Consider the following 25927-nt stretch of genomic DNA (forward strand, 5'->3'; position numbering starts at 1 on the left):
CGGAAGTGGCAGATTCAAACCACTACAAATGCCGGAGGAAAGATCACAGAAGCGCTTCACAGGAGGCTCCCAAGCACTGAGGATGTCACCTAGACAGGGGACGAAACGTCTGCAACACAAATTCCCAGCTCAGCGAACAGAACCACAACAACGAGCACCCGAGCTACAAATCTTCTCACAGACTTTAAAGCGTCTATCACTTCTTTGATTATATCTACATACAGCAAATTGACTCCTGCCTACATAAACATTGAAAACTATGTCACCTTGGTGACAACTAACTGAAATAATTGGCACAGTTCTGCCTCTTGCCTAGAGGTCTTTCTGTGGAGGACACATCAAGCATCTGTATCTGGGCATGTAGATGTAACAATAGCATAATGTAATATATTTTTGCTGTTAGCTGACTTCCCAATCAGCCTTTCTCTGCTTCTGCTTGCTAGGGTTTTAAAGCTAGGTTCACACTGGAAGCGATATTTGTTAGGCAGTACTTCCTGCCAGTCAAATTTTTCACACTGCAGTTCCATCAAGAATATCATCAAATAATTAGATACCTTCACCTCACTTGAAAATCAAATTCCACAATTCGCTGCGATCATCCATTAACTAATGAGCCTACATTAGTTAATGAGCAAAACCTACGGCAACTCCCCACCAAGCGAAAGTGAGGACTTCAGATGCTGGAGATTAGAGTCAAGAGTGTGGTGCTGGAAAAGCACAGCAGTTCAGGCAGCATCCAAGGAGCAGGAGAATTGATGTTTTGGGCAAGAGCCACAGCCTCATTCCTGATGAAGGGCCTTTGCCCGAAACGTCAATTCTGCTGCAACTCCCCACCAGGGCAATTAGGAATGTACAATAACTGCTGGCCCACATTGCATGAACAAATGAAACAAAATTACACAATCCCTTTATACCAGAGAGGAATCACGCAATACAACAGACTCCAAATACTGCTGGCTCGTATTGCAATATTGCTGCTAAACGTTTTGATTTTTCAAATGACCACAGTTCAAAAATCTAACTGCTCCAATAACAGTTCTCATCCAAGTTTCTTATATGCACTGTGCCCAATATTCTGACATCGGAAGGGTTCTTCACAGTTAGCTCCGGTTAGTTTCCAAAGATTGAATACTGCTTAAGAGCACAAGTTTGTAATGATTCAATTCCTAAAGCACTTTGCTGCTTAAACAACCGAAGGACAATTTATAAACTCTCAATGGGATCATCAATATGACATCAGATAGTCTCAACACTGTTACAGTACAAAGTTATAAATTAAGACTTTCACTGTAAATTTCTATTACTTTTACTTCCAAATCCTTAAATTGATTGCTCTATTTATAGGTGTTGAAATGATTCCAAATTCCATAAATCAGTACCTAATGTACAAAGGACTTAATACAAAAGGTCTTCGAACACACGTCACAAAGTCAGTTTCAAACAGTTCTTTCCTTGCAGCCAATTAATTTATAAGAAAATAGTTCTAAGTCACCAGCTATTTTGACACAACTGTAGTTTATGTTCTTTTTAACATTCCAACCTTTTGAGCTGAACCATTCCAGGTTTCAAGTACAAACTTGAACTGCACAAAAATCCTTGCACTCTGTACTACTTCTGGCTTTATCTTTCAACTCTGAAAGCTCCGGTCACCTGTTAACACTTCAAACCCTGCAGTGGCATCATCTTTGCAAGTTCCAACCTAATTAGAGCTACTAGAAATAGTTCAGACTTTCCCTCAACAACTAAATCTCTCTTTTATTTGGTACCCAACTTACATAAGTCAGGATTCAAACACTACCTATACTGCAAATACAGTTGATGAATTATGCAGTTTATTTTCCTCTATCTTTAACATGTTCAGGGAATAGTACCAAATGATAAATAGCTGTCATCCGACATACGTGGGAAATAGAATTTGGTCCGTAAGTGTGAAACAACAAGCAGATTGCATTTGCCAACAGTTGAGAAAAGACAATAATCAAATACTGTTCACTCCCTCAGCATGAGAGAACACATGTCACCATAGTAACTCATTCTTACTGCCCCAATTCCCTTTCCATAAATAACTAAATAAATAAGACTCCTCTGTCCTTCACACAATACACCGTTCTCTGAAACATTGACAGGACATGTACCCATATGGGGTCTTTATTTAGCAAAACAAATGATGTGTTGAACAAAGTTCATTCTAATTCTCTTTTCTGCCAGCAAACTAATCGGAGCTTGCAAGGATTTTGATGTGGTGATTTTTTTTCTTATATTTGCTTTCATTACTTCTCAGCCACTTTGGGAGCTTACACACATACAAATTAATGTCAAAATCCAGAAGTTGCTCTCGGTGATGCTGTGGACCTCGTCCCCCATGGTTGGGCATATCAAATTCTCCAGCTGTTCTGCCAGCTGCCCTCCTGTCACTCCTAACCTGTCCACAATTCTACAGGGAGGGCCTGGTGAGGCCCTGTGCATCCACTTGCCCTTGCCCTCATTGAGGTACTTACTGGCAAATTATCGGCCATTTAAACTTCACTTGTGCCAGTTTTCAGCCCATGTAAGGAGTTCCGGGGTGGAGGAAGCTGTGCATTTCACAGTGTTTGGGCCTCAGGCATGAAAGAAGGCATTCACACGTCATCTCAAGGGCAATTAGGGGTGGGCAATAACTACTGGCCCAGCCATCGATGCCCACATCCCAGCAGTGAATTAACAAAGAAACCTGTCTCCCTCTCATTTGCCTCCCCTCCACCAAGGTCTGCACTTACACTCCCCAGTGTTCTTTGCCTGCCTAGGCCTTACCATCATCATTCCTACCCCTCTCTCCTCACTATCCCCCGGCCACCACTCCATGTCATGAGACCTTGCAGCTACTACAGTCCCTTTGACTCTGACAACTGCTTGTCCTCCTAGGCATGGCCACTCTTGGTGGCAGCACTCCCAGGATCACAATACTGCCAGGCAATTAGATGATTGGTGGTCTGAGGGAGACCGAAATCCCATCTACAGCCAATTAACATGCCTTCCTGAATGTTCAGATGGCTGGGCAAGAAACTGCACCATCTGAAAGAAAAATGCCCTGAGTCTTGCTGTAAAACACCTAGAAAAGTTACACCTTCTTCAATGGGAGAAAATGGGCTTTTTAGCCGGGCCACATTCATCTTTACTGCTAAACAGCTCATTAACTTTGAAATGTTGATTTTATATTCAAGGCATGTCAATTTTGTCCAAAATGGCAAAAAAGTAAAATTTATATTGGTTTAGTTCCTGTCATAATTTAACTCTAATTATCAACACACTGTCTGAAAAATTAAAAGATAAAGGATGGTCTGAACCTTTATATTTCCTGGTTTGCTGTCTGTGAGAATGCTTCAATATGATTGCCCACTCACATTGTTTGCTGACATCACTGTTGCTTGATTTTTGGAGATCCTTTGATTTACCATTTTCTAGTTCATCCTCAATGATCTCAAGATAATGAAGGAAGGGTAAAAAGTACTTTGTTACTCGAGTCCAAACTGCAGGAGGCATTCTCTCAATTGGATTGTTGCAGGCATACTAATTTTGTATTCACATCTTCTGTGTTTGCAGTTCTGTGCATACAATTTGAGTCGGCACTTCTAAAGGCCTGCAATACTTTCATAACTTTCTCAACTCCAGTGGAATTGCTGCTGTGCCTTGTCAACTAACCTGGCATGACAATTAACTGTCAGTCGCCATGGCACCACTTCTACCAATCAGATTCCCTTGCCAATGAATCTACATTGTATGTAAGCTTACTTGAATAATAAACAGTGCACCAACTTTCATTTCTGGGTCAGGAACACAAAGGGGTGGCATTTTCCAGCTCTGTAAACTTAAGTCCCAGAGAGCGAGATAAGTGGAGGTCTCAAACACTGTTGAACTTTTACTTATTCCTTTATTTTCCTAGTTTAAACCACAAAAGACTTTAGTGGAAGCTATTACTTATTTCTTTAGTTTTCTACTATTCTGTGAAGTAATGCTTAACATTTTAACTCTCATTTCTCTTAGAGCTCTTGTTCTTTGTCCACATGTTTGTAAAATCTTACAAAAGTAAACATTTGCAATTTAAGTTCTTAGTTAGCTGTTATAGTTAGACAATCTGCTTCACCACACAGTGAGATCTTAGCGATGTGATAAACCTTAACTCACTTTCTTGCCTCTTGCCCCATAACCCTGGATTCTCTTAGTGGCTAAAGATCTCTGTCTATCTCAGCCTTGAATGTACTTAATGACACAGCCTCATCAGCCCCAAAGGTAAAGCATTCCACAGACAATCTGACATTTTTAAAAAGTTCATTCCCAGGATGATGGCATCACTGGCGAGGCCAGATTTATTGCTCATCCCTAACTGTAAGAGTCAACCACATTGCTGTGGGCCTGGAGTCATGTGTAGGCCAGATCTGGTAAGAATGCCAGTTTCCTTCCCTGAAGGACATTAGTGAGCCACATGGGTTTTTCCCAACAATTGATAATGAATTCATGGTCATTTAGACTCTTAATTCCAGGTATTTATTGAATTCAACTTCCACAATCTGCCATGCTGGGATTTGAACCCGGGTCCCCAGAACATTACTTTGGATCTCTGGATCAATAGTCCAGCAATAATATCACTCAACCATTGCCTCCCTCAATCAAGGGGATTTATATATAGAGGTTTTATACATACATATTTTAGGCATGTTTTTGTCTACAGTGCATTCTCATATAATTGATACACTTTTCACAATTCTAAAGCGAATCTGAACAATCCCACCCCCACCTCCAGACCTTATGATTCCCTGAAGGACACTTCAGCCCCTCCAAGTTGTCCTCAGGCCTTACCCACAGGCATTCCTCACCTCTCCAAAAGGAACACTGTATCCCTCCAAAATAAATTCACTGAAAGTGACCTGCTGTGTTTTGGCCTGCTTTGCACAATCCAGGTTCCAGACTGCAGTGATGCCAAACATTTAAATGGCCAACTGTTTCTGGAAACTGTGGATATACAAAGCCTGAGATATCTTACCCTGACAAAGATCAGGGATGATGTGTATAGGGCAGGTTTCATGCCTCGGAAATGTTGTGCCATTTTTGACTTGAGGCTAGCTCCCACCCTGGGTGTAAAAATGTCATCAGGGCATTAATTGTGTGAAGTTGGGCCTTCTATCCTGATGCAGGAGGAAGTCCTGTTCTGAGATCTGCTGGCTAATCAAATGGCCAAACAAAAAAAAGTTCTGAAGAACAGTCAGATTGAACTTGAAATGATAACTTTGTTTCTGTCTTCACAGATACTACCAGACATGTTGTTTCAGTGTTTCCTGATTTTAATCAAATAGCCAGAAGCTCTCCTATCCCAACAGCACAATTAGCAGTGATAGCATTGCTGAGACTGCATTGAGTCTCCTGAAAGAAAGGAGCTCGTGGCTCTGAGAAAGGTCGCATCAGTGAAGGAGGTGGGTGTCAGTGGAGACTGGAAGGATAGGTGAACATGAGCATATTGGGGGCTGGAGGAAGATACACTGTGGGGAGGGGGGACTGCTTGTGATGGAAGCACAAAATGCTAGCAAGCAGATAAAGCAAATAATTAGGAAAATGGATGGGTCGTCGGCCTTTGTTGGCAAGGATAGTGTGTAAATTTAAGGAAGTCTCACTGCAATTGTACACCATATTGATGAAACTACACCAAAGTACTGTGTGCAGCTTTCGTCTCATTACTCAAGTTGAAATTTACTTGTTCTGGAGGCAGTTCAGACAAGATTCGTAGGTTGCAGCCCCAGACGAAGCACTGTCTTATGAGGAAAAGTTAGATATTTTTAGAGAATGATTCAATTCATTCAATGGCTGGAGGCACTGGATGCTGCAAAAGTTGTGGGTCTGAAAAGATTCTGGCAACAGTACTAAACACATGTGTTTCAGAACAAGCCACATGCCTAGGCAAGCTGTTCCAGTACAGCTCCAAATTGGCATCTTTCCAACAATGCAGATAGTTACCTAGATATGTCCTGTCTTTCTAAGAAAAATGAACAAATCCAACCTGGCCAATTACCACCTCTTTATCAATACAGTGACTGAAGAAGTCATCAATAGTGTTATAAAGCAGCATTTGCAAAGGAATAACCTGCACACTGACACTCAGTCTGAATTCCACCACAGCCACTCAGCTCTTGATGTCATTGCAGCCTTGGTACAAATAAATTGTTGGAGGGGGTTCTGATAGATAGGATTTACATTCGTTTGGAGAGGCAATGACTGATTAAGGATGGCTTGGTGTGAAGGAAATCATGTCTCAGAAACTTGATTGAGCATTTTTGAGGATGTAACCCAGAAGATAGATGAGGGCACAGCAATAGATGTTGTCTACATGGACTTTAGTAAAGCCTTTGATAAGGTTATATATGATAAACTGCTTAGTAAAGTTAGATCACATGCGGTTCAGGGAGAGCTTGCTAAGTGGATACAAAATTGACTTAACAATAGGGGACAGAGCGTGGTAGTAGCGAGTGGTTTCTTTAGACTGCAGGCCTGTGACCAGCAATGTTCTGCAGGGATCGGTGCTCAGTCCACTGTTGCTGTCATGTATATAAACAATTTAGATGAGGACTTAGGAAGCATACTTAGCAAGTTTGCAGATTACACCAAAATTGGTGGCAAAGAGAATAGTGAAGAAGGTTATCTAAGATCTTGGTCAATTGAGCCAATGGGTCAAGGAATGGCAGATGGAGTTTAATTTGGATAGTGTTTTTACTTTGGTAAAACAAACAAGGGCAGGACTTATACCATTTATGGTAGGGCTCTGGAAGTGTTGTTGAACAGAGAGATCTAGGGGTTCAGGTACATAGTTCTTTGAAAGTTGTGTCACAGGTAGACAGGGTGGTAAAGATGACATTTGGCAAGCTTGCATTCATTGCTCAGGCCACTGAGTACAGGAGTTGGGATGTTATTTTGCAGTTGTACAGGACATTGGTGAGGCCACCTTTGGAGTACTGTGTATTATTCTGGATGCCCTGTTATCGGATAGGTGTTACTAAATTGGAAAAGATGCTGAAAAGATTTCATAGAATCCCTATGGTGTGGGAACAGGCCGTACAGCCCAGCAAGTCCACACCAACCTTCCAAAGAATATCCCACTCAGACAAATGTACCTAACTACACATCCCTGAACACTCTAGGCAATCTAGCATGGATAATTCTCCTGACCTGCACATCTCTGGCTTGTGGGAGGAAACCAGAGCAAACCCACGCAGACATGGGGTGACTGTGTAAACTCCACACAGATAGTCACCCAAGGCTGGAATCGAACCTGGGTCCCTGGCACTATGAGACAACATGTGCTAACCACTGAGCCACCGTGACACCCGAAGAGTGTTACTGGGACTAGAGGGTCTGAGTTATAATGACAGCTGCATAGGCTGGGAATTTCTTTCACTGGAGTGTAGGAGGTTGAAAGGTGTCCTTATGGATGTTTAGAAAATCATGAGTGGCATAGATAAGGTGAATGACAAAGGTCTTTCCCCCAGGGTAGGAAGTTCAAAACTAGAAGGCATGGGTTAAAGATGAGAGAAGAAAGATTTAAAAAGGACCTGAGGGGCAACATTTTCACACAGAGGTGGTTCATATGTGAAATGAACTGCCGGAGGAAGTGGCAGATGCAGGTACAGTTACAACATTTAAAAATACATTTGCACAAGTACATGGATAGCAAACGTTTATAGAAATATAGACCAAATGCAGGCAGATGGGAAACTAGGTCAGAATGGACAAGTTGGACTAAAGTCAGTTTCCGTGCTGTATGATTCGGTGACTTTATGACTCTCTGAAATAATTGAACTTCAGAGATGGGTGAAAGGGACTATCCTTGACATCAAGGCAGCATTTCACCAAGCTTTGTCTATTTGGTCATGGGATGTGGGCATCACAGAATTGATTACCCATCCCCATCTGCTCTGGGAAGGTAGTGCTGAGCTGCTTTCTTGACTGCTGAAGTCCATGTGGTAAAGACACACCCACAATGCTGCAAGAAAGGGGTTCCCAGGAATTTCACCCAGCAACAGATGAGTACAGCAATGACTGTCATTGAGCTTGAGCAAACAATTTGTCAATGGGAATCAGGGAAAACTTAATACTGACTGAAGTCATCACAAAGAGCACAAAGCAGAAGTTGATGCCTTCAGTACTGTTACTGGAATCTTGTCTGAGTCTACAGCCTTTGCTATATAAAGATAATCAATGGAGGTCATTCATCCCAGCTCCAGGACATCTCTGCAGGAGTTCCTCAGGGTAGAGTCCTTGGCCCAAACATCTCCAGCTGCTTAACTGTTATCCAGTATAAAAGGTCAGAAGTGGGGATGTTCAACGTTCAGCACTGTTCACGATTCCTCAGGTGCTGAAACAGTCCATATGCAAATACAACAATGCCTAGTCAGCATTCAGGCTTTGGACGACAAATATTAAATAATATTCATGTCACACAAGTGCCAGAGAAGAAGAGAAAATCTAAGCTTATACCCTTAATATTCAATGGTACTATCATTGTTGAATCCACCACTATCAATATCCTGGGGATTACTCTTGACCACAAACTGAACTGCATGAGTCAGATGAGTACAGCAATGACAGGATCAGATCAGAAGCTGGGATACAAGTAACTTAACCTGGTTCCCCAAAGCCTTTCTACCATCTATGAGACACAAGTCAGGAGTGTGATGGAACAGTCCTCACTTGCTTAGCTGAGTACAGCATTCATGAAGCATGACACCATCCAAACTAGCCCACTTAATTGACACCCCAGTCATCACCTTCAATATTCATTCCTTCTGCCATCAACGTGCAGTGTAGCAGTGTGTCCCATTAATAACATGTACTTCAACAGCTTACCAAGCCTCTGCTGGCACCACCTTACACAGCCATGATCCAGCAATAAATGCTGGCCTAACCAGCAACACCCTCATCTTATGAACAAATAAAAATAATCTTATTAAAGCGCATAAGATTCTGAAGGACATTGACAGGGTTGACAATGAGAGGATGCTGCCCTCATGGGAAAATCCAGAACTAGGTGCAATTTCAAAACAGGTAGCCTCCTGTTTAAGAAAGAGAACAGTTGAGCTATGATTTTATTGAATGGCAGAGCAGACCCAAGAGGTCAAGTGGCTTATTCTCCCTCTTACATGCTTATGTCCATATATTCATAAACATTACAGCTGGAGTTTCGGATGTGTGCTTCTCATGGGTGAGGTTCTCTGTTGGGAGTACAAAGTCAGAAAAATCGTCATTCAAATGTTCACAATGTACCACCTGGTCACTTATCAGCTTCGTTGATAACAGCTTCACATTGATTAGCATTTGTTAATAACCTTTGTTAATGGCCACTCCTTCATATTTCTTTATATTAAATGTTACTGAATGTTTACCCACACTAACCTTAAACATATTCCTTAACCAATCTACTCAACATTCCCAAATCTCCTTGACTGCAATTCACCCTCCCTTATATTTTTCATTAAACCACAAGTTAGCCTAATTATTTTTAAAGATCTTTTAAGAAGAACCATGATTCTTTTTTACCATAAATAGTAGACCTCAGCAGAACAAATGGAGCCTTTTCCTTCATTACTACTACCTCAGAATGCTATACCCTGGGTCACTTTTAATCCGGTTAACTAAATTTATCATTAATTCAACAAATGTCAGCCTTCTTCAAAATTCTCATAAAACTTTATGAAATGCTATCAATTGCAAATTTATATTTCAGTGCCAAAATAATTTGGAGTAAATATAGACACAAGGATAAATCACAAGAATGTAACAAAAGTCAAGGATGAGAAAGGTCATCCAGCCCATTAAAGAATAGCTAATCTCCACATTATACAAGACTACATTGAGCAAAGGAAGAAAAGAGTAGAACTGTTAGTATACATAATGCCTCACAATCACAGCTTCTCTATTACTATCCTACAGTCCAATATCAAACTCATGATTTGAATGAGAAATTAGGAGACTGCTACTCTGCCCTGTACCTAAAAACACATTCACAAAGAAGAGTTTGCAGAAACCACATTCTGAATTAGTCTGCAGCAAGTCAGAATTTTCCTTTGTTTTAAACAATGGGGAAGCATCATGAAAACTAGAGCAAGGAATGGCATGGACACAGCAATAAAAGGAACTCAGAATTTAGTATTCATGATGAGGAAGTTCTGCAACCCTTGGACATACACACTGAAGAGGCTTTATGAAATGCAAAAATGTTAGAAGAGAGCCGTCAGATGCAGTTTGCAGTGAAACTGAATGCTGACAGCACTGGAGGATTTTGCTTTATTTAGAAATCGGATTAATTAAAAGGTCAATTATTGCTCAGTGACAGCTTGCGATGCACATCTTAGGGTGCACTCTTCTAAAATTATTTCATCTGCGCCCTTCAAAAAGCACTGAACACTTAAAAAAAATTAACCAGCAACCTGATATCCAACATCATTAACCTTCTTGCAAATTCTCAACAAAACTGTTTTATGCCATCAATGGATTTATTTCCAAAGTTATTTATTCTTTTCTTTCATTGTTTACCTAATAGAAGGAAGTTGTGTCATATCTTTGCAGAAAGTAATCCTCAAGTCAGTATGTTAAGATCATGATAACAATTTAATTTTTTACTTCGCTAATACATCTCAGACTTTGTGATTGGCTTTTGACAACACTTTAAACTATATTAAACAAGGCTGTTATTTTCATCATTAACTTCGATGTTAGTAAGATTCAGAGAACCAGAAAAATAAAGAACAAACTAGTTATGTGGCAAAGCAGAAATAAGTCTGAAAAAAGCATTTCCAGTTTTCCTTTGTCTATTTGCCACAGGTTTATTGATGCTCCAGAAAGGGCAGACACAGTCTGAGTTTAACATCTTATTAACAAGCTGAATTTCCAACAGTGCAGCAATCATTATGTGATGCACTGCAATGTCAGCCTAGTTTCTATTCAAATCCTGAAGTGCAACTTGAACCCATGCTTTTCTGACTCAGAGGTGAGATTGCTATCATGAAGTAAGGCCAACACTTAAAGGTATCAAGTGTGAAGGGTGCCAACAAGAAAGGAGGACATCTAGGGCTAGAGCTTCTGTTATTCAGACGGTTTAGACTTCAACAGTTATTGCAATTTATGAAAGAGATTGCTAATCACCACATCTCATCAGGGGAAATCTTGATGGAATGTTATCGACTTAATCTTTACCATATCGGAAGGATATTGTCAATTTTCACAGTATAGAAAGAGGCCATTTAGCCCATAATGTCTGCACTGACTCTCTAAGTGGCATTAAGTGAATTGCACATTCTCCCACTTTCTCTCACTTCCCTGAACATTGATATTGTTCAAGTATGTATCTAATTTGGATGCCTTGATTGAAGAGGCCTACGGCACACTATCAACTAGGAGAAAGTGAGGACTGCAGATGCTAGAGCTCAGAGTTGAAGAGTGTGGTGCTGGAAAAGCACAGCAGGTCAGGCAGCATCCGAGGAGCAGGAGAATTGATGCTTTGAACATAAGACCTTCATCAGGAATGAGGCTTGTGGTTCAAGGGGACTGAGAGATAAATGGGAGGGGGGAGGGGTGTTAAAGTAGCTGGGAATGCGATACGTAAATGAAGGTGGGGGTAGAGGAGGGTGGAGTGGATAAGTGGAAAGGAAGATGGACAAGTAGGACAGTTCAAGAGGGCGGTGCTAAGTTGGAAGGTTGGAACTGGGATAAGGTGGGAAGAGGGAAAATGAGGAAACTGGTGAAATCCATATTGACCCCATGTGGTTGGACGATCCAAAGGTGGAAGATGAGGCGTTCTTCCTCCATGCATCAGGTGGTGAGAGTTTGGCAGTGGAGTGGGAGGGGGAGTTAAAATGTTTGGCCACTGGGTGGTGGGGTTGTTTAGTGCATGTGTCCCAGAGATGTTCTCTGAAATGTTCTGCAAGTTGGTGTTCTGTCTCCCCAATGTAGAGGAGACCACATCAAGAGCAACTTTAACTCCACCAAGAACATACAAGTCCTGGGCCACCTCCACCGCCACACTCTAACCACCCAATGCCTAGAGGAAGAATGCCTCATCTTCCACATTGCAACCCTCTAACCACACGGGAATCAATGGGGATTTCACCAGTTTCCTCAATTCCCCTCCCCCCACCTTGTCCTAAATCTAACCTTCCAACACTCATCACCCTATATAACTGTCCATCCGAATGGCCTGCTTCCACACTTTAGGGATTCTATGAAGTTTTGCATTAATATACATTTTCTGCCACCTGTTCACCCTTTCCACCAACTTGTCTATGATCTTTCAATGTTCTGCACTATCCTCCACACACTTCAAAATACTCCCAACTTTCATAACATTTAAGCACGTCAAAATTGTCGCCTGCGTATGGGTCTAGGTCATTTTTATATATCACAAAAAGTAAGTGTCTGAAGAATGACCCCTGAGGACTGCCTCTACAAGCCTTCCGACAAACATCTAGAAGCCTCTACTCCTTGATCTTGGCATTTTACCTCAGCTACAGTATTAATATCTGCCTCCAGTTTGCATCCATAGTATTTCCTCTCTCTGAAGGCACCTCACGTCTACATGTGAACAACCAAAAACTCATCTTTCACCTTTAATCCATGCTTTAGGGTCACCCTTCACAATTATTGTTACCTTCTATCCTCACAAGTCATTATAAACACCTTTATCTGTTGTTTCCTTGCAGAGAAAGAAAACGCACAATTTAGTCAATGCCAGAAATCCAGGGGACTACCGCAGATGTTGACCTTTCAATGACAAGCAGTTTAATTGCCACTGGCAATATATGCTCACTTTCTCCACAGGGCAAGAGGTCTTGTTTCAAGAGACCACAGATGTCAGAAATGACTGGGACTCCTGGTGTACTGGCACTCACAGATATATGGAAAGCTTGGTCCTCTGCCAATAAACCCTGTGTTAGAGTCTCAGCTCTTACCATCCCTCAGACCTGTGGGAGGGTACATAGCTAAGGAGACTGCAACTGGTATTGTTGCTGCTGGTACTTGTGTTCTTAGTTCAGTTCAATGTCACTGCTTAAATATGGCACCTTCAACAATGCAGAACTCTCTCAGTAATATCAGCCTTGATTAAATAGTCCAGTCTCTCAATTTGGACGTGAGCCCACAATTATCTGACTTAGACAAAGTGAGCTAACAATGAGTTAAGGCTGACAGCTGATGTCTGTTGTAGGAGATATTTGTCTACTTACCATGTTTATGCAAACAAAGTTAAACTGGACCACAGTAGACAGCTGATATTTGTTACAGGGAATATTTGACTACTTAATACCTTCTTTATGTAAACATTGTTAAGCTCTCAATGAGCTTGTAAAGTCACAGAAGAACAACAATTAAATTTATTATGGTGTTACCATGTCTCACAGCAACATCAATTTTTCAAATATAAGCACAGGCATAAAAAAACACTAACTAAAGCCAGCTATTATGGATATAGAATAAAGACAGTGAAGTAACTTAAGTTCCAACCTTCTATTATTTTAAATTTGTCCCCCAGATATGCAAACCAAAGTTGGTTAGCACTTAATATTGTTCATATTGTGGGAAGGGAGACTTCTGAAGTGGCTCAACAATGGGCTTTGCTGGAAACACAATTACAGCGAAGAGCACAATCGTATATTCTCATTGAAAATTTTGCTGTCTCCACAACCAATGAGGTAAGTGAATGTTGTGAATTCTGACAAGGTAAAATAAAATTATTGGAAGGGAATTATGTTCAAATAGCTATTACAAAATTAGCAGTCTGCCTTTACACGAATCGGCAAAAAATTGCAAAAGCCTGCAGGGAAAAGTTAGAGATAATTTCAAGGCTGCACCAACAGATAAAGTAAAAGCTTCAAAACACAAACAGAATCGCTTTGTGAGAGAAAAGGAGCAACGTCTTCCTGACCATTTTCGGTTGTGAATTGTTTTCTTGTCCATTATTTCTTGCTTCTGTTTAACATCTTTTGGTTGTTGATTTTTAAGCAACCAACTTATTTGAAATCAGTTAATTCTTGCACAAACACAACCCAAAAAAATGTTGAAGGAGCTCATGAGGTGTCCATTCGTGAATACCCACATCAAAGCTTCTACAGTCTTACATGAACTTGCTGATTAAATGGCTTATAAAAATCATCCTTTGAAGACCCAAAAAAGTCTTCCAAATTTGCCTTACAAATTTTACAGTTAATTTACCTGCCAAGGAAATAAACATAGGCAATCAGTTTTCGTGTAGGTGGTTGCCATATTAAAAAGTGGAAAAATAAGCATTATTCTGCTAGTTCAAATTAGCAATTTAAAAACATTTATTTGAAAGAATACCTGAGCCAAAATCAAAACAGTTTAAAAGCTGTGGTGAACATGTGCAATATCAACTTATATTTTTAATTTCATAGGCATTATCATCATAGCAGAATATTTTTAAAAAACAATTCCAATCGGAGAGAGGATGCTGACTCACGTTGAAAATGAACAGATAAATTGCATCATACTGCAGCTATGTTCCATTTAATGGAGATACAGGATCTATCAGGATATTCACAGAGACAATAAACCCCTCAAAAATTGGAAGGACCCTAGGTCCTATGCAATGAACAAAACATTGAAACTAGCACCTGAAAGTCAATAGTTGTACACAAGTAATTAAAATCTAGTTAGAGTCAAGAAACCATAGTTAAAATAAAGTTTGCAGATGTGAGCTAATCAAAGCTACCTGTTAGAATAGGCAATGAATTATTCAACCTCTAAGTGTATTCAGAGAGAAGCCATGTGACCAACCAAGCTTTGAGTATACGTTTAGACTTGGGTTGGTAGAATGTACTAGCATTTAGACTCAGAGATGAACAGCATGGAAACATACCCTTCAGTACACATGTCCATGCTGACCAGATATCATAGAACATAGAACATAGAGCATTACAGCGCAGAACAGGCCCTTTGGCCCTCGATGTTGCACCAACCTGTGAATTAATTTAAGCCCATCCCCCTACACTATCCCATCGTCATCCATATGCTTATCCAAATATTGTTTAAATCTCCCTAATGTGGCTGAGTTGACTACATTGGCAGGTAGGGCATTCCACGCCCTTACCACTCTCTGAGTAAAGAACCTGCCTCTGACATCTGTCTTAAATCTATCACCCCTCAATTTGTAGTTATGCCCCTCATACAAGCTGACATCATCATCCTCGGAAAAAGGCTTTCACTGTCTACCTATCTAATCCTCTGATCGTCTTGTATGTCTCTATCAATTCCCTTCTTTTAGCCTTCTTCTTTCCAATGAGAACAGACTCAAGCCTCTCAGCCTTTCCTCATAAGACCTTCCCTCCAGACCAGGCAACATCCTGGTAAATCTCCTCTGCACCTTTTCCAATGCTTCCACATCCTTTCTGTAATGGGGTGACCAGAACTGCACACAATATTCCAAGTGCAGCCGGATTAACGTTTTATATAGTTGCATCATGACATAATGGCTCTGGAACTCAATCCCTCTAAGAATGAAACCTAACGCACAGTATGCCTTCTTAACAGTACTATCCACCTGGGTGGCAACTTTCAGGGATCTATGCACATGGACTCCCAAGATCCCTCTGAACATCCACACTACCAAGAATCTTTCCATTGACCCAGTACTCTGCCTTCCTGTTATTCTTCCCAAAGTGCATCACCTCACATTTAACTGCATTGAATCCCATTTGCCACCTCTCAGCCCAATTCTGGAGTTATCCAAGTCCCCCTGCAACCTGTAACATTCTTCCAAACAGATGAAGGGTTTTTACATCGATTTTACTGCTCCTCAGATGCTGCCTGAACTGCTGTGCTCTTCCACTGCATTGAATCCCATTTGCCACCTCTCAGCCCAATTCTGCAGTTATCCAAGTCCCCCTGCAACCTGTAACATTCTTCCAAACAGATTTTTACCCGAAACATCGATTTTACTGCTCCTCAGATGCTGCCTGAACTGCTGTGCTCTTCCAGCACCACTAATCCAGAATCTGGTTTCCAGCATCTGCAGTCATTGTTTTTACCTATTCTTCCAAACTGTCCACTACTCCACCGATTTTAGTGTCGTCTGCAAATTTACTAATCCATCCACCTATGTCTGCGTCCCAAGTCATTTATAAAAATGACAAACAGCAGTGGACCCAAAACAGATCCTTGTGGCACACCACTAGTAACCGGACTCCAGGCTGAATATTTTCCATCAACCACCACTCGCTGCCTTCTTACAGAGAGCCAGTTTCTAATCCAAACTGCTAAATCACCCTCAATTCCATGTCTCTGCATTTTCTCCAACAGCCTACCATGTGGAACCTTATCAAAAGCTTTATTAAAGTCCATGTACACCATGTTAACTGTCCTACCCTCATCTACATGCTTGGTCACCTTCTCAAAAAACTCAATGAGGTTTGTGAGACACGACCTGGCCTTGACGAAACCATGTTGACTGTCTGCAATCAAATTGTTGCTTATTAGATGATTAAAAATCTTATCTCTTATAATTCTTTCCAACACCTTTCCTACAACAGAAGTAAGGCTCACTGGTCTATATTTACCTGGGTCATCTCTGCTGTCCTTCTTGAACAAGGGCACATTTGCAATCCTCCACTCCTCTGGTATTAATCCTGTAGACAATGACGACTCAAATATCAAAGCCAAAGGCTCTGCCATCTCCTCCCTAGCTTCCCAGAGAATCCTCAGATAAATCCCATCCAGCCCAGGGGACTTGTCTACTTTCACTCCGAGAATTGATAACACCTCCTCCTTACTAACTTAAATTTTTTCTAGTCTATTATCCCGTATCTCATTCTTCTCCTCTACAATATTCTCCTTTTTCTGAATGAAAACTGATGAGAAATGTTCATTTAGCACCTCTCCGATCTCTACAGGGTCCACACACAACTATATCCTAAATTAATCTGGTTCCATTTGCCAGCACTTGGCCATATCCCTCTAAACCCTTTCTGTTCATATACCCATCCAGATGCCTTTTAAATGTTGCATTGTACTGGCCTCCACCACTTCCTCTGGCAGCTCATTCTATACATGCACCACTCTCTGCATGAAAACGTTGCCCCTTAATCTTTCCCTTCATGATTCTATAAACCTCTATAAGGTCACCCCTCAGACTCTGACACCCCAGCCTATTCAGTCTCCCCCAACAGCTCAAATCCTCCAACCCTGTTAACATGCTTGTAAATCTTTTCTGAACCCTTTCAGGTTTCACAACATCCTTCCGATAGGAAGGGGACCAGCATTGCACATAATATTCCAAAAGATGGCCTTCCAATGTCCTGTATAGCCACAACATGACCTCCCAACTCCTATATTCAATGCTCTGACCAATAAAGGATAGCATACCAAACACCTTCTTCACTATCCTATCTACCTACAACTCTGCTTTCCAAGAACTATGAACCTGCATTCCAAGGTCTCTTTGAGCAACACTCCCCAGGACCTTACCATTAACTGTATAAGTCCTGCCCTAATTTGCCTTTCCAAATTATAGCATCTCATATTTATCTAAATTCAATTCCATCTGCCACTCCTCAGCCCATTGGTCCATCCGATCAAGATCCTGTTGTACTCAGAGGTAACCTTCTTTGCTGTCCACTGCACCTCCAATTTTGATGACATTTGTGAGGAAAAACTGCACTTTTTCCTCTCTCATCAATCCCCAATAGCTAAGCTTTGAGTTTGCTAGGCTGTTTGTTGAACTTTGTTAGAACATTCATTTTAAAATTTTTTTTATCATTTTTGGTTGAAACTGCAAGCTGAGAATTGAAGGTGACCTTTGGATGATGTTTGTTTTAAAAGAAAAGAGAACAAACAAACTGATATTACTTTTAGGATAAGACCTGGGAGTTAACTGAAAATTGATTCTTGTTCAAAGACTACTGTAGACATTTCTATTCCTGAGATGCATTATGCTTAAATGGTGGCAGATGTCTAGATGTTAACTGGGGACATCACGCAGAGCCCCGTGCCAAACAGTCTAACAAAGAGAATGGTGAAAAAACACACAAAGAGAAACTCAAGTTTGAGCTGGTTTGAACTGATTTTGTTTTTGTCTGAAGGATTGTGGCTGTCAAAACTACAAGATGAAATTTGGTAATCCTGACATTATCAACTTAGAAAGTTTAGACAATAGAATCTCAGTTATAAGAAGTAAAGGAACATTCCTCAAAGCCTGCTGGAAGCTATTTGCATTGGTCATCATTTTCAGAAATCAAGCAACCCATGTGTCTGTGTTACTGTGTATCATGGAAAATGCTTAAGTAAACTGACCAGTTACATCTTTTAGTTTTCTTTGAATTTATCCCTTGACTGTGTCTGGCTGGCTGGCTATATATTAGTGGGGCTAGAATTAAAGAAGATTAAATTTAAATCATAGACACTCGATTTCCTTGTTTAACTTTGATCCGTTAACGCTACCATATAAATAGTAAATCATTAATTATTTTATTCAATTTACAAAATTGTTGTTTTGTATTGGTTAATCATAACATCAGTTTAGGAAATATTGGGGTCAATTTTGAGGGTCACTGAATGGCTTAGTTTTACCGTGGTGCAATTGAAGGGATCGCAAGCCTGATTTGACTTGTCTATCTGTCTTTTTGTCGTAACAACCGTGTTCACATCTCCAAAGCGGACAGAGATTTCTACAGAAGAAACCTCTGCATTTCTACAACATGGTCTTCAGAAGATAAAAGGGAATGCCAGCAACGTTTGGAAATATTGTTCCTTACTGAGAACCAAAGTCTTGCGAATTTTCCAACCACACCACTAGTCTGACTTATGCACTACACCAGAACTGACATGACTTAGTATTGGCCAAGTTTACATAGCCCTTTTATTCTGAAAGTGTGTGCATGGATGTTGAATATGTGTTACATTTTTAGTACCTATATTAAACTTAATATTTTTACCCAGGTTAGTTTGAGAACAATAAAGTTGACCTCTTACTTGGATAAGAACTCAGAAACAAGCTGAAAATGTGTTGCTGGAAAAGCGCAGGTCAGGCAGCATCCAAGGAGCAGGAGAATCGACGTTTCGGGCATGAGCCCTTCTTCAGGAATCCTGAAGAAGGGCTCATGCCCAAAACGTCGATTCTCCTGCTCCTTGGATGCTGCCTGACCTGCTGCGCTTTTCCAGCAACACATTTTCAGCTCTGATCTCCAGCATCTGCAGTCCTCACTTTCTCCTAAGAACTCAGAAAATCCATCTGACTAATTCTTTACAAGCAGCATGTAAACAGCTCAGTAACAGTGAATTGGCAAATCCATTCTTTCACATTTTAAACATACCTGATGAACTGTTTTTGAACTCTTCCAGTCCATAGTTCAGTTGCTAGGCAAATCAAAATTCAGTGATTCATCAATCTTGCTGTTATGACAAAAAAGTTTGTCATAGTTTTGCTGCTGTCAGAGGATGAATTGCTTGTACCTGGCAATTTTGGAATCAAAACCTTTTTGGTACTCTCTGTGTGATCCTGGTCTTCTGCCACAACATTGGAAATTTTCATTCCAGAAAGCAGCTGCAAAAATAATTGCTCTGAAATCTTTGACAACTTTAGTGCATATAAACACAGCATCCTTGCTTAAAGTTGGGGCTGCACTCCTGAGAATATTCATTTTAGGTGAAAATACTTTATGTGAAGCACTGATTCCCAGAGGAAATGCTAACAATGGAGTTAGCTTGCTTTGCAGAGAAAAATTTAAAACGTTATACTTGTATTTGCTAAACTGAAATACTTGTATGTTAATTGGGTTCAGTGGTAAATGAAATACTGTAAAAATGAAATAAATTCAAAAATATGAAAGAAAAATGTAACATTCTGCTTACAGATTCTCTTGTGGAGCTGGAGAGAAGGCAGTGTATGCCACCAGAAGTTAGCACTGGGTTCTCCATCAGGGTGACAACATGGGAGGCCCCTCCAATACTGGGCTCCAGGACACCTACTGAGGCTATTTCTCTGGCTACATCATTGTTGCATGGTGCTGCCTATTTGTGGGCCCATGGTGCCTTTTTTTCTAGTCACCACCAGCCCTATGCTCCATTCAGAGCTCAGGGGGCCTATTCGTCTCGGCTGGCTTTAGGCTCCTTGGCCTTCCTTTGCCTCCTCCTGACTGGTGGGATACAAGATGTAGTGGAGCTTGTTGGCATTTCCTCCCCTTACTCTCTGTGGTACTGGCCAGGGAGAGGACAGCATTGGTGGGTACCTTGTCAACCTCGAGGGCACTCTGTCATGTACGGGATGTGCCCTGAGGGTGACAGTGCCCAGGGCGCTTCCTGGGGACTCTGATGGCTAATGATATGTCTGGCAGCAGGCAGCAATCTCAGTGGACAATTTAGGGCCTTATAAAGACTCAAGCTGGAGTGCAGAATAGGGAAGGACCACAATTCAGAAGACTTAAAGAGGCCTCAAGTCTGACAGGGGGAAGATCAGTCATAGGGTAAGTGTTAGAAGCTAATATTAAAGATGTTATAACACGGCGCTTGAATAATTTCAAATTAATTAAGTACAGCCAACATAAATTGTCAGAGGGAAATCATATTTAAGGAACTTATTGGAGTTCTTTGAAGAAGTAATTTGTGCTGAAGATAGAAGGGAACCAGTGGGTATATTGTACTTGGATTACCAGAAGGTATTTGATAAGGTGCCACATCAAAGGTTATTGCAGAAAATAGAAGTTCATGGTGTTGGACTTGGATCAAAGATTAGCTGGCTAACAGGAAGCAGAGAGGAGGAGTAAAGGGGTCTTTTTCAGGCACTGCCTGGATGTGCACAAGTGATGTGATACAGCTGTAATTACAACTCTTTACAATTTATATCAGTAATTTGGATGAAGGGACCACAGGTATGGTAGCTAAATTTGCTGAAGACACAAAGATAAGTAGGTAAGTAAGTTGTGTAGAGGACTTACAAAGATATATAGAAATGTTAAAAGAGCAGGCAAAGATTTGGGAAATGGAATACAAAGTGAGAAGTGGGAAGTTGTTTATTTTGGCAGAAAGAATTAATGGTGGGAGGTAGTAAAGTTCTGAGATGCAGAGATACCTGGGTTCCCTTGGACATGAACCAAAGAAGGTTAGTATGCGGGAACAGCAAGTATCAGAAAAGCTAATAGCATGCTATGGATTAAAACAAAAATAAATGTTACTGGTGAATCTCAGCAGTTCTGGTAGCATCTGTGGAGATGGAAGGCAGGCTGGTGGGGAATAGAGGGGAGCAGATACGTGGAGATGGAGTCCAAGGAGGGAGAGGTATGAAAGTCGTTGGCAGACCGGAGCATTGTCGATAGTCAGCCTGAAGAGAAGCTGAACAAGTGATAATTGGAGCTAATAGAATGAGAGAATAGGTAAGCTGTGCAGAAAGCAAATCATGTTACAACAGAACCAGGTGTGGAATGGGTAAAAAAAACTTGGAAGGATACAGTCAAGCTCTAAAGTTATTAAACTCAATAGTCCAGAGACTGCATGGTGTCCAAGCAGAAAATGAAAATGAGATATTGTTCTTCAGGCTTGCACGGAGGCTCTCTGGAACACTACAGCAGACCTGAGACAGGAATGTTTGGCTAGGAAACAATGTGGTGTGTTGATGTGGCAGGCAACTGGAAGCTCAGGATCATTTCTGCAGACAGATTGAGGGTGTTCTTGCAGTCCACATTTTGTCTTCCCAATGTAGAGGAAACTACGTTGTGAGCAGCAAATACAGTAGACTAGATTGAGCAAAGTGCAAGTAAAGCATTGCTGGGCATTGGATGGTGAGGAGGAAGGAGGTAAGTGGGCAGGTGTTACACCTTTTGGAATTGCATGGGAAGGTGCCATAGGGGTGTGGGGACATGTTGGGAATGGAGGAGTGGATCAGGATATCCTGAAGGGAACAATCCCTGTTGAATGCTGGGGATTGCTGAGGGGAGGGAAATATGTACGCACTGGGGGTGATGGAAATGGCGGCTTATGATCTTTTGGATGTAGAGTTTGGTGGGACGTTAGTTGAGGACCAGTGAACCCTATCACTGTTGTGGGAGGAAAAGAATGATTGAGGCCAGAAGTAAGGGAGATGTGTTGCACACGGCTGAGGGCCCTATCAACCACAGTAGTAGGGAACCCTCAGTTGAGGAAAAAGGTGTACATTTCTGAGGCACCACTACGGAAAATGACATTGACAGAACAAACGTTATGGAGACAAACAGGAAGCAGGGTGTGAGGATGAATTGTCCAGATAACTGTGGGAATCAGTAGACTGTAGTAGGATTCAGTGGCCAGCCTATCCCCTGAAATGGAAATAAAGATGTTGAGGAAGTGAGGAGTCAGAGATGGATCAGCTGACAGTGAGGGCAGGGTAGAAACCGAAAACAAAACTGATAAATCTTTCGATTCCAAACGAAAAAGGGAAACAGCACAATGCTGCAGTTCTGATTAAGAGTCACAGGACTTGAAAGGTTAACTCTATTTTCTCTCCAGACTTTGAGTTTCACCAGCAATTTCTGTTTTGTTTCAGAACTTCATCATCAGTGTTATGGTTTATTATAATAGGAACTGAATGCAAGACTAGGGAGGCTATGCTTCAGTTTTTCAGAGCATTGATGAGACTGCGTACAGTACTTATCATTGTACTTACAGAAGGATATCAATGGATTGAAACTGTTCAGAGAAGGTGTATGGGGCTAATACACCTCACAGCACCAGGGACCCAGTGCGATTCCCACCTCTGGCAACTGTGTGGAGTTTGCACATTCTCCCTATGTCTGCGTGGGTTTCCTCCGGGTGCTCCAGTTTCCTCCCACAGTCCAAAGATGTGCAGGTCAGGTGAATTGGCCATGCTAAATTGCCCATAGCATTAGGTGCATTAGTCAGGGGTAAATGGGGGGAATGGGTCTGGGTGGGTTGCTCTTTGGAAGGTCAGTGTGGATTTGTTAAGCCAAAGGGCCTGTTTCCACACTGTATATTAGATTAGATTAATTACATCCCCCTACATTTACCCCTTCACCTAACACTACAGGCAATTTAGCATGGCCAATTCACCTAAACTGCACATCGTGCCACCATGCCGCCTAATCGAATTCCTGAAATTAGTGAATAGCCTTATGACGGAAAGGTTAGACAGACATGGCATGTATGGTCTTGAGTTTAGAAGAGTCAGAGGTGACTTAATTGAAACATATAAAGATTCTGAAGAGATTTGACGTTGAAATGATGTTGAAGGATGTTTCCTCCTGCAGGAGAATGTAGTACTAGGTGTCATCGTTTAAAAATAAGGGTGGGGGGGGCATCCATTTAAAATATAGGTGAGGAAATATTTCTTCCTCTCAGAGGGTTGAGAGTCTTTGAACTTCCCTTACTTATAAAGACAGAGATCAGTATATTCTCAATTGCTAAAAAGATGAAAGATTATTATGGATATGTAGGGATGTAGAGTTGAGGTTAAAATTGGATCAGCCATGAAATTATTGAGTGGGAGAGAAGGGCTCAAGGACTGAGTGGCGTACTCTTATTTCATGCTTGTATGCTTGAGAGGTCACTCCAACATGGAGCCAATCTGGTCAAGTAAAGTACAGCAATAAACCTATTGCTATACAAAACATTGCAATGATATGCTTTAGTGATATTTCTGGTCCTAATAATGTTAGCAATATTAAAGTGAAAGGGACAAATTAAGCAGGAACTTAGTGATGCATTGCATTTCTGCTGATGGTATAACCAATCAGTTGATTTTCAAGGACCCTTTCTGACAAATGCTTCTCAAGATCACATCTGAGGCTGGCCCCTGTTCAAATGTTACTGGTTAGTCTTGGGCCTCTTCTTCAGCGCAGATTCTGTTTCCATTCTGCAGCCCTGTTATTTGATGAGTTATCAAATCTTATATTTCTTAGCTTGAAAGCAACTTTGCACTTCAGTCCTTTTGCAGGAGAACCCATTTCTGTTTACCACTTGTTACGTGAGGTCTGATCTGTGTGGGCATTTCTTAAAATCCTGCGCAATGTCTTGGCAAATCGCTGGTTTAAATTTGCCTGATTCCATGTGGTAACTTACAAAATGAATAAAACATCATTTCTGAGGTAAAGAATTGAGGCTGAATCATTACGCAAGAATACATTTTCTTAGCAGAAATGGGCAAGGTCAGCTTATGTGCCACATGTAAGCCTCAACATGATTTTTGATTCCAAAACAATGGTGTGCTCTTACACACCAAGTCAATATATACACTACAATCTGTAGGACAGACTCAATGGGTGGATGACCTCTGTCCGTGCCAAAATTCCTCAATAACTACTGACCAGCAGCTTTTGGTAATAGGTGTGGAACTGTACATATTTTGTTGCTGTTCTATTTGAGCATTACTTAGCCTTCACATCAACCTGCAATACTAATCTAATGAAGCAATTTGTATCCTATGCCTATTTTTGCAAAATATACATGTGTAATGGTTATTGGTTTGCTGAACCAGCATTCATCTTTGACTTTACTAGCCAGAGGGTTCACACCTATTATTTGATTGGAATCAGATGAAATTTTTATGCAGAACAGATAATGCAAGGTGCTTCACATCTTTCAGCACAGCCGCAGTATTAAATTTCACTCAAACTTATGTTGCAAACAGAAGGTGGCAAATGAGGGTTGAGGCTTTGGGAGGAAGATCACAAGTATTTACTACTGCCTCAAAGTTTATGTCCATTAAGTGCATGGGACTGCCTCCACCTCACAGAGAAAAATTCTGTCTGTTCGAGGCTACTATTCAAATGTTTTCATCTCCTGTAACGAGACAAGAAACCATTGCAGAACATTAGTGCTACAACAAGCAAAATAGCACACTCAAATTTAATCCCATGGGACTCTTTCAAGAGCTGAAGATATTACTGTAAATGCCACTTTGCACCTCACTGCTGCATTACTGAAGTGTCAGGTCTGTTTCAACATAATCACCACTGTGCTACATTCTGCACCAGAATGCAGCAGAAGAAATAGATGTGGCTGTGCAGGCATCGTTGATTGAACACATGCACCCATACACCATCCTGTGGCATGGAGCAAGGAAGTACGTCAATCCATGAATATGAACAAGGTCACTGAACATTGAACACTGAAAAGATTGCTTAAAAATGACTTTAATATTAAGACAGTTCTTTCTAAAGTGAAGTTGAGGCCACAATCAGATCAACCTTGATCACTCTGAGGTATAGGTGAGCAGAAGACCCTAAAACAAGTTGTTGGTAGCAGCAGCTAGATTGCAGGCAGCAGAAGGACTCCAAGACAGGCAGACATCAGCCCCTAGAGGAGCAGACAAGAGGAGGATCCTACAACAGGCAGTCAGTAACAGAGCTAGAGACATACATTTCATGCTGCTTGGTTAGTACTTTTACATTCTGCTTTCTCATCTCCAACTTAAAGTATATTATCTGAAAGTAGACTTACAGACAGCGTGGATGTGTGCAATGCCCATCTTCTGCTACATGGGGAGTTTGGATGCTTCAGGAAGTGTGCAAAAACATGAACTGAGCTTTGGAATCTGGGGCACAGTCTCAGACTAAAAACCAAATCATTTAGGATTTAGATGAGGAGGAACATCTTCACTCAGAGCGTGGTGAATCTTTTGAATTCATTACTCCAAAGGGCTGTCAAAGCTCACTCATTAAGTTAGTTCAAGACAAAGATTGATAGATTTTCAGTTGTTAAAGATATCAAGATACATGGAAAGCAAAGGAATATAAATATTCAGGTAGATGACTTGTGTCATGATCCAGAACTACAGAGCCGAATTGAGGGGCTGAATGGCCTATACCTACTATTACTGAATGACTGAACAGCTCAGGAGGCCAAATTGCCTGCTTCTGCTCCTAATTTGGAAGTTTGTGTGCAAGCATATTTTCTCAGGGTAAGACTGTTTCTAGAATTTACT

At 41.1% G+C, this 25927-nt stretch overlaps 1 protein-coding gene across 3 annotated transcripts in view; it reads right to left on the minus strand.

Annotated features, from left to right (window-relative positions):
• Positions 1–25927, minus strand: part of pde8b (phosphodiesterase 8B) — a 305815-nt gene that overhangs the window by 277072 nt on the left and 2816 nt on the right. Inside the window, exon 1 of one of the 3 annotated variants that reach the window (XM_043707159.1) lies at positions 1541–1586. The exons of the other annotated variants lie outside the window; for them this stretch is intronic. The gene's annotated coding sequence lies outside the window, so the exon portion shown is untranslated. Of the gene's footprint in view, positions 1–1540; positions 1587–25927 lie in introns of those variants that run through there. 3 annotated transcript variants of the gene reach the window in all.

This window comes from Chiloscyllium plagiosum, chromosome 2 (genome assembly GCF_004010195.1).
Source record: "Chiloscyllium plagiosum isolate BGI_BamShark_2017 chromosome 2, ASM401019v2, whole genome shotgun sequence".
Lineage (NCBI taxonomy): Eukaryota > Metazoa > Chordata > Chondrichthyes > Orectolobiformes > Hemiscylliidae > Chiloscyllium > Chiloscyllium plagiosum.